Here is a 19,451-nt window from a genome sequence, read left to right as displayed (position 1 = left end):
CTCTCTCTCTCTCTCTCTCTCTCTCTCGTACAGTGGGCGACGGCTGTGTGTTTTTCAGTTATATTATATACATTTAATATTACGTAATGTGCGCGATTGGTATAAGACCAGTCCGCGACTCCTGCTCCCGCACATTAGCGACACATGCACATTACGGTACGAGACGTTTGCGCAGTGGCGAGTCCCGCGTGATGTCATATACGTGAGAGGGCGCTCTGGGTGCGCGACTCCCGCAAAAAAAATGTATGTTCCAAAATGATAAGTATGTGTCTTTAATATACATAATAGGAGAAGAGATTATCTAAGCTATTCATAAAAATAATATATTTGTACGTATAATAAACGTATATTATTTTAAAATATATTTTCGTGAAGTCGGGTGTATGCATCATGAGCGCAGAGAACCAGGTCAGCAGAGCTGCTGTAGAGCCAGAGAAACCAGGTCAGCAGAGCCCTTGTAGAGCCGGTGAACCAGGTCAGCTGAGCTGCTTTAGAGCCTAAAAAGCAGGTCAGCAGAGCTGCTTTAGAACCAGAGACCCAGGTCAGCAGAGCTGCTCTAGAGCCAGAGACCCAGGTCAGCAGAGCTGCTCTAAAGCCAGAGAACCAGGTCAGCAGAGCTGCTGTAGAGCCAGAGGAACCAGGTCACCAGATCAGCTTTAAAGGAAGAGAACTAGGTCAGCAGAGCTGCTTTAGAGCCAGCGAACCAGGCAAGCAGAGCTTCTTTAGAGCTAGAGAACCAGGTCAGCAGAGCTGCTCTAGAGCCAGAGAACCAGGTCAGCAGAGTTGCTCCAGAGCCTAAGAACCAGGTCAGCAGAGCTGCTGTAGAGCCAAAGAAACCAGGTCAGCAGAGCTGATTTAGAAGGAGTGAACCAGGTCAGCAGAACTGCTTTAGAGCCAGAGAACCAGGCCAACAGAGCTGCTCTAGAGCCAGAGAAACCAGGTCTGTAGAGCTGCTTTAGAGCAAGAAAACCAAGTCAGCAGAGCTGCTTTAGAGGGAGAGAGCCAGGTCAGCAGAGCTGCTTTAGAGCCAGAGAACCAGGTCAGCTGAGCTGCTCTAGAGCCAGAGAACCACGTCAGCAGAGCCACTTTAGAGCCATAGAACCAGGTCAGCAGAGCTGCTTTAGAGCCAGAGAAACCAGGTCAGCAGAACTGCTTTAGAGTAAGAGAACCAGGTCAGTAGAGCTGCTGTAGAGCCAGAGAACCATGTCAGCAGAACTGCTTTAGAGCCCTAGAACCGGGTCAGCAGAGCTGCTTTAGAGCCAGAGAACCAGGTCAGCAGAGCTGATGTAGAGCCAGAGAAACCAGGTCAGCAGGGCTGCTTTAGAGGGAGAGAACCAGGTCAGTAGAACTGATTTAGAGCCATAGAACCAGGTCAGCAGAGCTGCTTTAGAGCCAGAGAACCAGGTCAGCAGAGCAGCTGTAGAGCTAGAGAAACCAGGTCAGCAGAGCTGCTGTAGAGCCAGAGAACCATGTCAGCAGAACTGATTTAGAGCCATAGAACCAGGTCAGCAGAGCTGCTTTAGAGCCAGAGGACCAGGTCAGCAGAGCAGCTGTAGAGCTAGAGAAACCAGGTCAGCAGAGCTGATTTAGAGGGAGTGAACCAGGTCAGCAGAACTGCTTTAGAGCCAGAGAAGCAGGTCAGCAGAGCTTCTTTAAAGCCAGTGAACCAGGTCAGCAGAGCTGCTGTAGAGCCAGAGAAACCAGGTCAGCAGAGTTGCTTTAGAGGGAGCAAACCAGGTCAGCAGAACTGCTTTAGAGCCAGAGAAACCAGGTCAGCAGAGCTGCTCTAGAGGGAGAGAACCAGGTATGTAGAGCTGCTCTAGAGACAGAGAACCATATCAGCAGAACTGCTTTAGAGCCATAGAACCAGGTCAGCAGAGCTTCTTTAGAGTCAGAGAACCAGGCCAGCAGAGCTGCCATAGAGCCAGAGAAACCAGGTCAACAGAGCTGCTTTAGAGCCAGAGAACCAGGTCAGCAGAGCTGCTCTAGAGCCAGCGTACCAGGTCAACAGAGCTCCTTTAGAGCCATAGAACTAGGTCAGCAGAGCTGCTCTAGAGGCAGAGAAGCAGGTCAGCAGAACTGCTTTAGAGCCAGAGAACCAGGTCAACAGAGCTCTTTAGAGGGAGAGAACCAGGTCAGCAGAGCTGCTTTAGAGCCAGAGATCCAGGTCAGCACAGCTGCTCTAGAGCCAGAGAACTAGGTCAGCAGAGTTGCTTTAGAGCCAGAGAACCAGGTCAGCAGAGCTGCTCTAGAGGCAGAGGACCAGGTCAGCAGAGCTGCTTTAGAGGGAGAGAACCAGGTCTGCAGAGCTGCTTTAGAGCCAGAGAACCAGGTCAGCAGTGCCGCTCTAGAGCCAGAGAACCAGGTCAGCAGAGCTGCTTTAGAGCCGAAGAACCAGGTCAGCAGAGCTGCTGTAGTGCCAGAGAAACCAGGTCAGTAGAGCTGCTTTGGAGCAAGAGAACCAGGTCAGCAGAGCTGCTTTAGAGGGAGAGAACCAGGTCAGCAGAGCTGCTTTAGAGCCAAGGGATCAGGTCAGCAGAGCTGCTCTAGAGCCAGAGAACCAGGTGAGCAGAACTGCTTTAGAGCCATAGAACAGGGTCAGTAGAGCTGCTTTAGAGCTGGAGAACCAGGTCAGCAAAGCTGTTATAGAGCCAGAGAACCAGGTCAGCAGAGCTGCTCTAGAGCCTCAGAACTAGGTCAGCAGAGCTGCTCCAGAGCCACAGAACCAGGTCAGCAGAGCTGCTGTAGAGCCAGAGAAACCAGGTCAGCAGATCTGCTTTAGGGGGAGAGATCCAGGTCAGCAGAGGTGCTTTACAGCCAGCAAACTAGGCCAGCAGAGCTGCTTTGGAGCCAGAGAACCAGGTCAGCAGAGCTGCTTTAGAGCCAGAGAACCAAGTCAGCAGAGCTGCTCTAGAGCCTGAGAACCAGGTCAGCAAAGCTGCTCCAGAGCCAGAGAACAAGGCCAGCAGAGCTGCTCTAGAGCCTGAGAACCAGGCCAGCAAAGCGTACACATCATGGTGGGTGCGCAGATTCTAGCCGCCATTTTAGAAAAGTCGTGAAGGATCCGCGTACAGTGGGCGACGGCTGCGTGTTTTTCAGTTATATCATATACATTTAATATTACGTAATGTGCACGTTGGTATAAGACCAGTCCGCGACTCCTGCTCCCGCGCATTAGCGACACATGCACATTACGGTACGAGACGTTTGCGCAGTGGCGAGTCCCGCGTGACGTCATATACGTGCGAGGGCGCTCTGAGTGTGCGACTCCCGCAAAAAAAATGTATGTTCCAAAATGATAAGTATGTGTCTTTAATATACATAATAGGAGAAGAGATTATCTAAGATATTCATAAAAATAATATATTTGTACTTATAATAAACGTATATTATTTTTAAATATATTTTCGTGAAGTCGGGTGTATGCATCATGAGCGCAGAGAACCAGGTCAGCAGAGCTGCTGTAGAGCCAGACAAACCAGGTCAGCAGAGCCCTTGTAGAGCCGGAGAACCAGGTCAGCTGAGCTGCTTTAGAGCCTAAGAAGCAGGTCAGCAGAACTGCTTTAGAACCAGAGACCCAGGTCAGCAGAGCTACTCTAGAGCCAGAGACCCAGGTCAGCAGAGCTGCTCTAAAGCCAGAGAACCAGGTCAGCAGAGCTGCTGTAGAGCCAGAGAAACCAGGTCACCAGATCAGCTTTAAAGGAAGAGAACTAGGTCAGCAGAGCTGCTTTAGAGCCAGCAAACCAGGCCAGCAGAGCTGCTTTAGTGCCAGAGAACCAGGTCAGCAGAGCTGCTTTAGAGCTAGAGAACCAGGTCAGCAGAGCTGCTCTAGAGCCAGAGAACCAGGTCAGCAGAGTTGCTCCAGAGCCTGAGAACCAGGTCAGCAGAGCTGCTGTAGAGCCAGAGAAACCAGGTCAGCAAAGCCCTTGTAGAACCAGAGACCCAGGTCAGCAGAGCTGCTCTAGAGCCAGAGACCCAGGTCAGCAGAGCTGCTCTAAAGCCAGAGAACCAGGTCAGCAGAGCTGCTGTAGAGCCAGAGAAACCAGATCAGCTTTAAAGGAAGAGAACTAGGTCAGCAGAGCTGCTTTAGAGCCAGCGAACCAGGCCAGCAGAGCTGCTTTAGAGCCAGAGAACCAGGTCAGCAGAGCTGCTTTAGAGCTAGAGAACCAGGTCAGCAGAGCTGCTCTAGAGGCAGAGAACCAGGTCAGCAGAGTTGCTCCAGAGCCTGAGAACCAGGTCAGCAGAGCTGCTGTAGAGCCAGAGAAACCAGGTCAGCAGAGCTGATTTAGAGGGAGTGAACCAGGTCATCAGAACTGCTTTAGAGCCAGAGAACCAGGCCAACAGAGCTGCACTAGAGCCAGAGAAACCAGGTCTGTAGAGCTGCTTTAGAGCAAGAAAACCAAGTCAGCAGAGCTGCTTTAGAGGGAGAGAGCCAGGTCACCTGAGCTGCTCTAGAGCCAGAGAACCACGTCAGCAGAGCCACTTTAGAGCCATAGAACCAGGTCAGCAGAGCTGCTTTAGAGCCAGAGAAACCAGGTCAGCAGAACTGCTTTAGAGTAAGAGAACCAGGCCGGTAGAGCTGCTGTAGAGCCAGAGAAACATGTCAGCAGAGCTGCTTTAGAGCCAGCGAACCAGGTCAGCAGAGCTGCTGTAGAGCCAGAGAAACCAGGTCAGCAGGGCTGCTTTAGAGGGAGAGAACCAGGTCAGTAGAGCTGCTGTAGAGCCAGAGAACCATGTCAGCAGAACTGATTTAGAGCCATAGAACCAGGTCAGCAGAGCTGCTTTAGAGCCAGAGAACCAGGTCAGCAGAGCTTCTGTAGAGCTAGAGAAACCAGGTCAGCAGAGCTGATTTAGAGGGAGTGAACCAGGTCAGCAGAACTGCTTTAGAGCCAGAGAAGCAGGTCAGCAGAGCTTCTTTAGAGCCAGAGAACCAGGTCAAAAGAGCTGCTGTAGAGCCAGAGAAACCAGGTCAGCAGAGTTGCTTTAGAGGGAGCAAACCAGGTCAGCAGAACTGCTTTAGAGCCAGAGAAACCAGGTCAGCAGAGCTGATCTAGAGCGAGAGAACCAGGTATCTAGAGCTGCTCTAGAGACAGAGAACCATATCAGCAGAACTGCTTTAGAGCCATAGAACCAGGTCAGCAGAGCTGCTTTAGAGTCAGAGAACCAGGCCAGCAGAGCTGCCGTAGAGCCAGAGAAACCAGGTCAACAGAGCTGCTTTAGAGCCAGAGAACCAGGTCAGCAGAGCTGCTCTAGAGCCAGCGTACCAGGTCAACAGAGCTCCTTTAGAGCCATAGAACTAGGTCAGCAGAGCTGCTCTAGAGGCAGAGAAGCAGGTCAGCAGAACTGCTTTAGAGCCAGAGAACCAGGTCAGCAGAGCTCTTTAGAGGGATAGAACCAGGTCAGCAGAGCTGCTTTAGAGCCAGAGATCCAGGTCAGCACAGCTGCTCTAGAGGCAGAGAACCAGGTCAGCAGAGCTGCTTTAGAGGGAGAGAACCAGGTCTGCAGAGCTGCTTTAGAGCCAGAGAACCAGGTCAGCAGTGCCGCTCTAGAGCCAGAGAACCAGGTCAGCAGAGCTGCTTTAGAGCCGAAGAACCAGGTCAGCAGAGATGCTGTAGTGCCAGAGAAACCAGGTCAGTAGAGCTGCTTTGGAGCAAGAGAACCAGGTCAGCAGACCTGCTTTAGAGGGAGATAACCAGGTCAGCAGGGCTGCTTTAGAGCCAAGGGATCAGGTCAGCAGAGCTGCTCTAGAGCCAGAGAACCCGGTGAGCAGAACTGCTTTAGAGCCATAGAACCGGGTCAGTAGAGCTGCTTTAGAGCTGGAGAACCAGGTCAGCAAAGCTGTTATAGAGCCAGAGAACCAGGTCAGCAGAGCTGCTCTAGAGCCTCAGAACTAGGTCAGCAGAGCTGCTCCAGAGCCACAGAACCAGGTCAGCAGAGCTGCTGTAGAGCCAGAGAAACCAGGTCAGCAGATCTGCTTTAGGGGGAGAGATCCAGGCCAGCAGAGCTGCTTTGGAGCCAGAGAACCAGGTCAGCAGAGCTGCTTTAGAGCCAGAGAACCAGGTCAGCAGAGCTGCTTTGAAGCCATGGAACCAGGTCAGCAGAGCTGCTTTGAAGCCATGGAACCAGGTCAGTAGAGCTGCTCTAGAGCCTGAGAACCAGGTCAGCAAAGCTGCTCCATAGCCAGAGAACCAGGCCAGCAGAGCTGATCTAGAGCCTGAGAAACCAGGTCAGCAAAGCTGCTCCAGAGCCAGAGAACCGGTCAGCAGAGCTGATGTAGAGCCAGATAAACCAGGTCAGTAGAGCTGCTTTAGAGGGAGAGAACCAGGTCAGCAGAGCTGCTCTAGAGGGAGAGAACCATGTCAGCAGAACTGCTTTAGAGCCCTAGAACCGGGTCAGCAGAGCTGCTTTAGAGCCAGAGAACCAGGTCAGCAGAGCTGTTGTATAACCAGAGAACCAGATCAGCAGACCTTCTCTGTAGCCTAAGAAGTAGGTCAGCAGAGCTGCTCTAAAGACAGAGAACCAGGCCAGCAGACCTGCTGTAGAGCCTGAAAAACCAGGTCAGCAGAGCTGCTTTAGAGGGAGAGAACCAGGTCAGCAGAGCTGCTTTAGAGCCAGAGAACCAGGTCAGCAGAGCTTCTTTAGAGCCCGAGAACCAGGTCAGCAGAGCTGCTCTAGCTGGCACTGACTGACTGACACTGACTGATTGACACTAACTGACACTAATTGACTGACACTGATTGATACTGATTGACTGACACTGACTGACTGATACTGACTGACACTGATTGACTGACACTGACTGACACTGATTGACTGACTGACTGACATTGACTGACTGACGCTGACAGACTGACTGACACTGACTGACACTGACTGACTGACACTGACTGACTACTCTCTACTACTCTACTACTCACTCTCTACTACTCTCTCTCTACTACTCACTCTCTACTACTCACTCTCTACTACTCTCTACTACTCACTCTCTACTACTCTACTACTCTCTACTACTCATTGTCTACTACTCAGTTCCTACTACTCTCTCAACTACTCACTCTCTACTACTCACTTTCTACTACTCACTCTCTAGTACTACTATCTACTACTCACTCTACTACTCTCTGCCACTTACCCTCTACTACTCAGTCTCTACTACTCTCTACTACTCTCTCTCTACTACTCACTCTCTACAGCTCACTACTACTCTCTACTACTCACTCTACTACTCTCTACTACTCTCTACCACTCACTCTCTACTACTCTACTACTCACTCTACTACTCTCTCTCTACTACTCACTCTCTACTCCTCACTCTCTACTACTCACTTTACTACTCTCCACTACTCACTCTCTACTACTCTCTCTACTACTCACTCTCAACTACTCTCTACTACTCACTCTCTACTAGTCACTCTCTACTACTCACTCTCTACTACTCACTCTCTACTACTCTCTACTACTCACTCTCTACTACTCTCTACTACTCACTCTCCATTACTCACTCTCTACTACTCGCTCTCGACTACTCTCTACTACTCACTCTCTACTACTCTCTCTACTACTCACTCTCTACTCCTCTATACTACTCACTCTCTACTACACACTTTCTACTACTTGCTCTCTACTACTCGCTCTCTACTACTCACTCTACTACGCACGCTCCACTACTCTCTACTACTCACTATACTACTCACTCTACTACTCACTCTCTACACTCACTATCTACTACTCCACTACTCTCTACTACTCACTCTACTACTACTCACTCTCGACTACTCTCTACTACTCACTCTCTACTACTCTCTCTCTCCTACTCTCACCAGGGAAGTCTGCTGCCGGTATTGAAAGTGCATGTTTCAGTCTGCATGTCAGAATTTTTTAATGAAATAGAAGAGGATTTGAGAAGTCACTCAAAAATGTGCCCTCATTTTTCTTTTTTCAGCACTAATCATATTTCTATGTCAAAATGAACCCCCTCATTGTGTTCCTTTTAAATTAAACTACTCACTCTCTACTACTCACTCTCTACTACTCACTCTACTACTCACTATACTACTCTCTGCTACTCTTTACCACTCACTCTCTACTACTCACTCTCTACTACTCTCTCTTTGCTACTCACTCTCTACTACTCACTCTCTACTACTCTCTATTACTCACTCTCTACTACTCACTCTCTACTACTCTCCACTACTCACTCTCTACTACTCTCTACTACTCACTCTACTACTCACTCTCTACTACTCTCTACTACTCTCTACTACTCACTCTCTACTACCCACTCGCTACTACTCTCTGACTACTCACTCTCGACTACTTACTCTCTACTACTCACTCTAATACTCTCTAATACTCACTCTCTACTCTCAATTACTCATCCTCTACTCTCTACCTCTCTCTACCTCTCTCTCCACTACTCTCTACCTCTCTACCTCTACCTCTACCTCTCTACCTCTACACCTCTACCTCCACACCTCTACCCCTCTACCTCTCTCTACATGCACACATATGCACATATATATATGCATTTATATATATATATATATATATATATATATATTCTTTACCATACCAAACTTCTGATGAAAGAAGGCGCTGACTCCGTGAGTTTCAATTCAAACGTTTTTATTCCTTAGCTCAGTTTCTGCTCAGACGCGTTTCGGCAGACTCCTCCCGCCTTGATCACTAATATATCAACATATATATAATCTGCATATCTCTATAAATACAAATATAAATGCATGCATACATATACATATACATCTATGCATACATATGCATGTTAGGTACATGAAAGTTTGAAAAACACTAATAAAAGCAAAGCTAAAAAGCCACCTAATTACAAACAGAATTGCTTTAACTTAAACGAGGGCGCGACCTATTGCATTTTCAATGCTTGTTTACTTTGGTTCCAACAAGAAGGCATTCAGATGTGTCACACATTTGTCATAAGTGGGACTGTTAGCGCTCTAGTTGTCATTTAGAACACTCTGGGAAGCTGCAGTAGAACACAAAGGAATCAACTAACAGTCTCTGCCCTTGTTGGATGTACATGTTTTACTGAGAATGTCAGATTTTATTCTCACATGACTGAGAAAGATATTGTGAATTTACAGAAAAAATGCAATGCTCTCAGTTTAGCTTATAGATCACCTTCCAAACCTCTGTGGAAAAAGCATGAGAAAATAGTTTTCTCTCAAACATTATTCATGATATCCCAGCAGAAGGCTTTTTCACATGGTAAAATAACCTTAGAACAGACCACGTTTCCTAAAATGAGTATGGTACCATAAACACATGATTTATAAGGTAACTAAAGTCTTAAAACCTTTTATTAACTGCAATGCTTTTTAATGAGGTGCTATCATGTATATTGGTCCCAAGATGGCTGCCAACACTTCTTGGATGAAGTGCTGACAGCCAGTCAGATCTCACGATGAGATGTGTGGTTGATGAACACACTTACTAGTGAGATTGTATCACAACACGAGAATGGCAAGGAAATCAAGTCACCAAAGACATTGAAAGTATGCACTGTCATTACTGAACGAACTATTTGCCGCAAATCCAAAAGTAATTGCTTCAAATGAAATCTTGTTACAATTGAGCACCTTAACACTCATTTTTCACATGTAAAAAACTACGTTTCCTATAATGCATTTGCATTTCACTATTGTTTTTTCACTGCACTAAACATAAAAGAAGGCTCGTGTTAAGAGCTCAACAACCGTGATCAAGCCTTCGGCTGAAGGTGAAACGCGTTGGGTTAAGACGAGTGAGCAAAAATAAAGCTGTTGGTTTAAAACCAATTTCTGCCTGAGTGAGTGCCTCCTTATCAACCGGTGCTGAGCCGGTTACTCGTGTTCATTTACAACGACTGGTTCTGTCGTCTTAGAGGAGTTTGCACCACGCTACAAAGAAGAGCGCCGGCGTTCCACCCCAGAACCACTATGTGAAAGCCAAATTCTTGTTCTGAACGTGAGGCAGCCATCACAGAAAACAATGCACCTGAGAGGATTCACACACGCTGACTCTGGAGGCGAAGAAAGAGCGGTGACAGGAGACGCCTTACCGTGGAGACGGATCACGAATACAGTCGAGCTTCGCATTGGAGAAGTCTGAAGCCACGCCAAAACACGAACTCCGGTAAGAGCGAACCCGAGAAAAAGATGTGTAAACCTTCAGCTTGGCAAGAAATGTGTTACCTCTGGGCAAAATGACTGTGATAATAGAGCGTCCTTTTTTCTAAGAAAACTTTAGAAAACTGGGAAATACAAGTGACAATTTGCGGTGTTTAAATGTTCTGAAACCGTTGCAAATCATTCAATGAACTTTATTGACAAAGTGAACCCAGATACTAATACACCATAGAAATTGTCATATTGTTTCAATACTAAGGACTCAGGCAATCACTAATAAACCAAAAAAAGGATAAGAAACCTATACGGTCCAATTAAAAATATAAATAAAAAACACTCGTCATGGAAGAAAGAGAAGCTAAAATGATAGCGGACATAAATAACCTATTTACAAATAAAGGGATAACCAGCACGGAAAGAGGCCAAATCAATGCGCCTTCTAACACCATCAGAGACAAACTAAAAAATTGGGAACGTCTCTCCAAGAGAGAGATCAATAAATGGTGGGAACTCTTAAGTCTGCAAAAATATATGGAGGTAAAAAGAATACACAGAAGCCTGCGATTAACATTGATACCAAGTCACCAAGATACGACTAGTGAGCTACTTCAGGAATGGGGGGACCCTAAATGAAGATCAACAAAAATTAAAAGCAGACATCCTAAAGAATCTGGAAAAACACGAAAAAGAAGTAAGCAATCTGCACGACATGAGGGACATGAAACCTCAAGTTTCGACTCACTCGCAAGTCTGGAATCAAGTGACCAGGAAGAACAAACAACACAAAATACAGTTGAACAACCAAAAAAGACCAATTTTTTATTAGAAATGCAAAGAGCATTAGAACAACAACAACAGCAACCAACAAGGGGCAGAGGCAGAGTCAGGGGACGACCCCAAGGAAATAGAGGAAGACCAGAAGAGGACAGAGAGGCCAGAAACGAGGCAAAGGAAGACTCCTGGTCTACAGCGAGACTCAGACAACCACGACGTTAATGGACCCATGCCATGACTCTCAAGAGCTAAACATAATTAATCTCTCGACAAGAACCTTAACTGAAATGGAAAAAGACACACTTAAGAAGGGACTAAACTTCTGCCCAACTGCTCACATAAATATTGCTGACACCCGTGTAGATCTGTATAAATACACGAGGAAACTAAAACTTGCTAAAATCTATGCAGAAAAAAACACCAATAAACAAATACAACAGAGACAGACATCCAATATTGATTTGAATGCAGAAGATGCAGTGGCACTCTCCACTCTAACGACAATGGGAGTTATGACAATCTCACAAGAAGAACAAGAATTGATCGCAATGGAAGACACTATCGAACAAGATGGCGCTAATAAGAGTGGCCTCAAACAAAAATCTAAATATAATCCCACATTACCACCAGGCAATAAGATCGACATATTTCAGGAACTAGTAGTCGACGAGTTGAACAAAATCAAATTAAATCAAACCAAAAACAACTTCACTCAAAAGGAAAAAGCAATCATAAAGAATCTTTCGGAAGACAAGAAAGTAGAGATAAAGCCAGCAGACAAGGGCGGAAACATCGTCATTATCAATAAAACAGATTATATAGAGGAAGCCCACGCCAATTAATGGATAGAAACTGTTATGAACTTCTAAAACAAGACCCAACTGCAGGATTGCAAGAAGAAATCACACAATTGCTAAATGACTGGACAATGGCTGGCCTAATCAGTGAGGATGAACAGAAATACATGACAAATACATTTCCAACCTTCCCATGGGCGTCCGCAGGGGAGGGCAAGGGGGAGCACTTGCCCCCCCCTGGAACACCGGTCCGTCACTATTGACAGCCCCCACAGTGATGTTTGTCTGCAGGGCCGTCAATTTTAGAAGCGTGAGAAAGCGCTTGCAATGACGGTCCTGCTGATGCGCAAGAGAGAAGGTCCATGCCTGGCTGCTCCCACAGCTTGAAGCAGAGGCGCACCTAGAGTCAAATTTCGGGGGGGGGGCACATTTTTCAAGCTAAGGAAGAGTGGAGCTGCAGCCAGGGGCCCTAGGAAGGGGTGACAACCATCAAAGCCTCATTAACGCCGGCACCGAATTACACAATTCGCCCAGAGATGCAATGGGTGTGTCTGCCTGTTTTTTGAGAGATCAATTGGAAAGTCCTTCTGTGCACTCCTGATTTATTCGTACTCAAGCTATATTCCTTTCTTTTGTTGGTGCTACTACATCCTGGGGCCTTATTTATGAAGGCCTTGCGCCACCGGTGCGGCACTTTTTCCCATTTTAAAAGTGACGCACCGGCGGCGCAAGGCCTTCATAAATAAGACCCCTGGTACCTACTCTTTAGGTGCCCTTTCGTATACCATATCTTGTGTGGTGTAGATGGATGTGTGCACTTTTCAGCGAACATTAAAGTTTCATCAATTTCTTTGCCATGGTAATAATCAGTTTTAATTCATATTTTGGTTTCCATTGTTAACTGTTGTTATACGTTTTTTAATATATCCATTATTTCTAAAATAAAATAAAATAATGGATATATTAAAAAACAGTTAACAATGGAAACCAAAATATGAATTAAAATATTTTGTTGACAACTGAAAAAGAGTTAAAACTGAACAGAAGTGTCTGCACCACACACGATATGCCTGTTTTTTGCACCATAAGCACTAGTATTTCAGAAGGGTCTGCATATGAGATGGATTAAAGAGTTTACGCCTTGAGCTCCAAAGGGACAGTCCCTCATGTTCATTGCAGTATCGAGTGTAGCCCCTGGACCACTGTCTGTACTCACTGTCGCCTGCCATGATTCACGAAGGGAAAGCTGTCCCACAGGGACAACTTTTCTTTTCTGAATCATGTACCAACTGAAGCTCAGTGTTGGTATCAGATCAACGGTTTCGACTGCCATTGCGTTTGAAAACCATTGATATATGTCATTGTAAATTGCAATGTGAAGATAGCACCATTTCCACTGCCCCTCCAAATTCCAATATGAAGTAAGATGCAGAACCCCTTTTGTCAATCATGAAGGTTATACACAACTCTAAAAAGGGGTTTTGCAGTAGCAACCACTGTGATGCTGCAAATTGTAAGCTTTATGACCACAACATCCTTTTGTATTTGAGGGCCCTAGTTATTTAGATAAAAGCAGGATGTGCAGTGAAAGGAATGACGTTACAAATGAGTAGTGCCTTTAATGCTCTGGAAGTGCTAGGATCTCCAATCTACCTCTCTACCTCTCTCTCTCTACCCCTCTGTCTCGCTCTACCTTTCTCTCTACCTCTCTCTCTCCACCTCTCTCCCTACCTCTCTACCTCTCTCTCTCTCTACCTCTCTCTCTATGTCTCTCTCTCTCTATGTCTCTCTTTACCTCTACCTCTCTCTCTACACCTCTCTCTACACCTCTCTACATTTCGCTATCTCTCTCTCTACCTCTACCTCTCTCTCTACCTCTCTCACTCTACCTCTCTCTACCTCTCCCTCTCTATCTCTCTCTCTACCTCTCTCTCTACCTCTCTCTCTGCCTCTCTCTCTACCTCTCTCTCTCTACCTCTCTCTCTCCACTCCTCTCTCTCTCTCTCTCTCTCTCTCTCTCTCTCTCTCTCTCTCTCTATCTCTCTACCACTACCTCTCTACCTCTACCTCTCTCTCTACCTCTCTCTCTACATCTCTCTCTCTCAGTCTCTATTTATCTCTACCTCTACCTACCTCTCTCTACACCTCTCTACCTCTCGCTATCTCTCTCTCTACCTCTGTCTCTCTCTACCTCTCTCTCTACCTCTCCCTCTCTTTCTCTCTCTCTCTCTTTCTCTCTCTACCTCTCTCTCTCTCTAACTCTCTCTCTCCACCTCTCTCTCTCTCTACCTCTCTACCACTACCTCTCTACCTCTACCTCTACCTTTCTCTCTCTACCTCTCTCTCTCTACCCCTCTCTCTCTACCTCTACCTCTCTCTCTCTCCCTCTCTCTCTCTCCCTCTACCTCTCTCTCTCTCCCTCTACCTCTCTCTCTCTACCTCTCTCTCAACCTCTCTCTCTACCTCTCTACCTCTACCTCTCTACCTCTACCTCTCTCTCTCTCTACCCCTCTCTCTCTACCTCTCTCTCTACCTCTCTCTCTCTACCTCTCTCTCTACCTCTCTCTCTCCCTACCTCTACCTCTCTCACTCTACCTCTCTCTCTACCTCTCTCTCTAACCCTCTCTCTACACCTCTCTACCTCTCTCTCTACCTCTCTCTCTTCCTCTCCCTCTTCCTCTCCCTCTCTACCTCTCTCTCTCTCTCTCTCTCTCTACCTCTCTCTCTATCTCTCTCCCTCTCCCTCTACCACTCTCGCTCTACCTCTACCTCTCTACCTCTACCTCTATCTCTACCTCTACCTCTCTCCCTCTACCTCTCTCTCCCTACCTCTACTTCTACATCTCTCTCTACCTCTCTCTCTACCTCTATTACTCTACCTCTCTCTCTCTCTACCTCTCTCTCTCTCTACCACTCTCTCTCTCTCTCTCGCTCTACCTGTACCTCTACCTCTCTCTCTCTCTACCTCTTTCTCTCTACCTCTCTCTCTACCTCTCTCTACCTCTCTCTACCTCTCACTCTACCCCTCCCTACCCCTCTCTACCCATATCTACCTCTCTCTCTACCTCTCTCTCTCTACCTCTCTCTCTCCACCGCTCTCTCTCTCTACCACTACCTCTCTACCTCTACCTCTCTCTCTACCTCTCTCTCTCTACCTCTCTCTCTCTCTCTCTCTCTCTCTGCCTCTCTCTCTCTCTCTACTGCTCTCTCTCTCTCTCTCTCTCTCTACCTCTCTCTCTCTACCTCTCTCTCTCTCTACCCCTCTTTTTCTCTCTACCTCTGCTTCTCTCTCTACCTCTCTACCTCTCTCTCTCTCTCCCTACCTCTACCTCTACCTCTCTCTCTCTACCTCTTTCTCTCTACCTCTCTCTCTACCTCTCTCTACCTCTCTCTACCTCTCACTCTACCCCTCCCTACCCCTCTCTACCCATATCTACCTCTCTCTCTACCTCTCTCTCTCTACCTCTCTCTCTCCACCGCTCTCTCTCTCTACCTCTCTACCACTACCTCTCTACCTCTACCTCTACCTCTCTCTCTACCTCTCTCTCTCTACCTCTCTCTCTCTCTCTCTCTCTCTCTGCCTCTCTCTCTCTACCTCTCTCTCAACCTCTCTCTCTACCTCTCTACCTCTACCTCTCTACCTCTACCTCTCTCTCTACCTCTCTCTCTCTACCTCTCTCTCCCTACCTCTCTACCTCTCTCCCTCTTTCTCTCTCTCTCTCTCTCTTGACCTATACCTCTCTACCTCTCTCTCTCTACCCCTCTCTCTCTACTGCTCTCTCTCTCTACCTCTACCTCTCTCTCTCCCTCTCTCTACCTCTCTCTCTCTCTACCCCTCTCTCTCTCTACCTCTCTACCTCTACCTCTCTACCTCTACCTCTCTCTCTACCTCTCTCTCTCTACCTCTCTCTCTCTCTACCTCTCTCTCTACCTCTCTCTCTCTCCCTACCTCTACCTCTCTCACTCTACCTCTCTCTCTCTACCTCTCTCTCTACCGCTCTCTCTAACCCTCTCTCTACCCCTCTCTACCTCTCTCTCTACCTCTCTCTCTTCCTCTCCCTCTTCCTCTCCCTCTCTACCTCTCTCTTTCTCTACCTCTCTCTACCTCTCTCTATCTCCCTCTCTCTCTCCCTCTACCACTCTCTCTCTACCTCTACCTCTCTACCTCTACCTCTATCTCTACCTCTACCTCTACCTCTACCTCTCTCCTTCTCTCCCTCTACCTCTCTCTCCCCACCTCTACTTCTACATCTCTCTCTCTACCTCTCTCTCTACCTCTATTACTCTACCTCTGTCTCTCTCTCTACCTCTCTCTCTCGCTACCACTCTCTCTCTCTCTCGCTCAACCTGTACGTCTCTCTCTACCTCTCCCTCTCTCTCTACTGCTCTCTCTCTCTCTCTCTCTCTACCTCTCTCTCTCTCTCTACCCCTCTTTTGCTCTCTACCTCTCTACCTCTGCTTCTCTCTCTACCTCTCTACCTCTCTCTCTCTCTCCCTACCTCTACCTCTACCTCTCTCTCTCTACCTCTCTCTCTACCTCTCTCTACCTCTCACTCTACCCCTCCCTACCCCTCTCTACCCATATCTACCTCTCTCTCTACCTCTCTCTCTTCCTCTCTCTCTCTCTCTCTCTACCTCCCTCTCTACCTCTTTATCTCTTTACCTCTATCACCCTCTCTACATCTCCCTCTCTCTCACTACCTCTACCTCTCTACCTCTACCTACCTCTCTACCTCTACCTCTCTCTCTACCTCTCTCTCTACCTCTCTACCTTAACCTCTCTACCTCTACCTCTCTACCTCTACCTCTCTCTCTCTCTCTACCTCTCTCCCTCTACCTCTCTCTCTCTCTCTCTCTCTCTACCTCTCTCTCTCTACCTCTCTCTCTACCTCTCTCTACCTCTCACTCTACCCCTCTCTACCCCTCTCTACCCATATCTACCTCTCTCTCTACCTCTCTCTCTTCCTCTCTCTCTATCTCTCTACCCCTCTCTCTACCTCTCTCTCTACCTCTTTATCTCTTTACCTCTCTCACCCTCTCTACCTCTCCCACTCTCTCTCTACCTCTACCTCTCTACGTCTACCTCTCTACCTCTACCTCTCTCGCTACCTCTCTCTCTTTACCTCTCCCTCTATCTCTATACCTCTCTCTCTACCTTTACACCTCTACCTCTCTCTCTACCTCTCTCTCTCTCTCCCTACCTCTACCTCTACCTCTTTCTACCTCTTTCTACCTCTCTACCTCTCTCTACCTCTCTCTCTCTACCTCTCTCTCTACTCTCTACCTCTGTACCTCTGTCTCTCTACCTCTCTACACCTCTCTCTCTCTACCTCTCTCTACCTCTTTACACCTGTCTACCTCTCAACCAGATGAATTCCGGGAAGCCCAAACCATCAGTATTTCAAATCTGCGCATGAAACGTGGGTAGGATGAGCCGTGCAGCTCAGAAAGGGATGTTCTTTTTACATCATTTGTATTTAATAGAATTGGGAAGCAGGAGAGCAGTCTCACAGTTGAGATAGGGATTAACATACACTGGTGACCGCTTTTGAATTGGCTTTAAAACCATTCAAAGATGGCTGCAGCATCTACGTGGGATGTGGTGGACTAAGTGGCAGCCGGAGCCATATAGCACTGCTTGTCATTTATAAAAAAAAGCAGCATTGACATAGCCAATAGGTCTCCCCTTTGGGACCTTATAAATGTTTAGTTGTCTAGTACAATATCCTTGGTGCAACAACTTCAAGTACACTTATAAGGTCCCAAAGGCGAGACCTATTGGCTATGCAAATGCTTGTTTGTTTTTTCCTCTGTTTTATTGTGGTTGCCAGGTAATCTGCTGTGAAGCCTCACATGATTTATCTCCCACCCCATGGGTTTCTTTGTTTATTTAAGCTCTTTGTCTTATTAGATTTTTTTATTTGTTTATTTAATACTTGTGCTCAATCATGTCAGAGGATGGTGATGAAGTGAAAATGTTGCCCCCCTCTGGAAAAATTTCTGCGGACGCCCATGAACCTTCCCCACATTTTATTGCCTCCCAAAGGTTCACAAAGATAGCCAAAAACCGCCCGGCAGGCCAATTGTGTCGGCTAACAATTCATTACTTGAAGGGATTTCAAATTATATCGACCAGTTCTTAGCGCCTCTAGTACTAGAGTTACCATCATTCATAAAAGATACAACTGATCTCTTGAAACAACTAGAAAAGGTTGTCTGAAATCTTCTTTTAAACTCATCACCATGGACGTGACATCATTGTACACAAACATTGAACATCATATTGGCATGAATGCGTGTTAGCACTATTTGGGCAAAAGAAATATAAGATATAAGGAACACAATGAAATATTGAACCAAATGATCTTTTTGTGCCTACACAATAACAATTTTTATTCAACTAAAAAATCTATAAACAAACACGTGGATGTGCCATGGGTTTTTCTTTTTCGCCCAATTATGCCAATCTCACCATGGGATGGTATGAACAGAATGAAGCCTGGAAAATGGAACACTATGCATGGAAAAAGAAAACGATCCTATAGCTGATATTCATAGACGATCTTTTTATAATCTGGGATGGAGAACAAACAGATTTTGAACAATACTTTGAAAAACTGAACAACACCTCTACAAACCTCAAGTTCACCTATGAAATAAGTAGCGAAAGAGTGGTGTTCCTAGACACAGAGATCTACATCAAAAATAATCGTCTAGAAACCACACTACATCGAAAGAAGACCGCAACTAATTCCATTCTACATGGACAAAGTTTTCATGAGGAAAAACTGAAGCGAAGCATCCCGTATGGGGAATTTCTTTCGTTTAAAAAGAAATTGTTCAAAACAATCAGAGTTCCAGAAACATAGCATACAGGCCTCAAACAGGTTCATCAAGAGTAAATATCAACCAATGACGGTGGCAAAATGTCTCAAGAAAGTGATTGAAACAGAAAGAAACCAAATCCTACATGGAGCTCAAGCGACAAAAACAGAAGATAAAATCAGACTTATCGCATCCTATAATTCAGAAAAAAGCACATTGATTAGAGCAATCAAACAAGCATTTACAATGCAACGGTTTCGCCTTTGGAGAAGTTAGAGCTATTGGCATTGTAAATGACAAAATTTGTATTTATGTGCTGGTTTTGAAAACAGATAAATAAATGGCATTGTCATTTACATTGCCAATAGCTTAATTTCTCGCAAATGTGAGAACTATTGTACCCTACGGACGAGCTCAGCAGACAGCAATTACTACCACACACACACACACACACACCCAGACCCACACACCCAGAGCCAGCCACACCCAGAGCCCCCCACACACACATATATTCTGTAGAACTTCTAGATAAAAAAAATCATAACTTTAAAAAGATACAGTAAACTGTTTTAAACATGATGCTAAACTATTTCCAATATTTATAGAATTATTTGTAAGTGTGCAGAATAGGTTGAAAAAAGTCCAAGAAAACATTTTGATAATTTTTAAAATGTTGATAGAAAAATCTTGTGGTCTCTGTTAAGAAGTCTCATTGACCCTCGAGGTGAGGGGGTGGGGGTGGCGGTCAATATTAAACTTTAAAAAATGAAGTGCATCTTCTGAAAAAATGGTGCAGACCTTTTCCCAAAAGTGTAAATATGAGGAAAAGTTGGGTAAAACATTCTGAAAAGGTGGGTACAAATGTTTGAAAAATTGTTCACAACTCTGTTTAAGTATGCTGAATTATTTTAAAATG

The sequence above is a fragment of the Lissotriton helveticus genome, chromosome 8, assembly GCF_964261635.1.
Source record: "Lissotriton helveticus chromosome 8, aLisHel1.1, whole genome shotgun sequence".
Classification (NCBI taxonomy): domain Eukaryota; kingdom Metazoa; phylum Chordata; class Amphibia; order Caudata; family Salamandridae; genus Lissotriton; species Lissotriton helveticus.
This window is presented reverse-complemented; position numbering follows the sequence as displayed.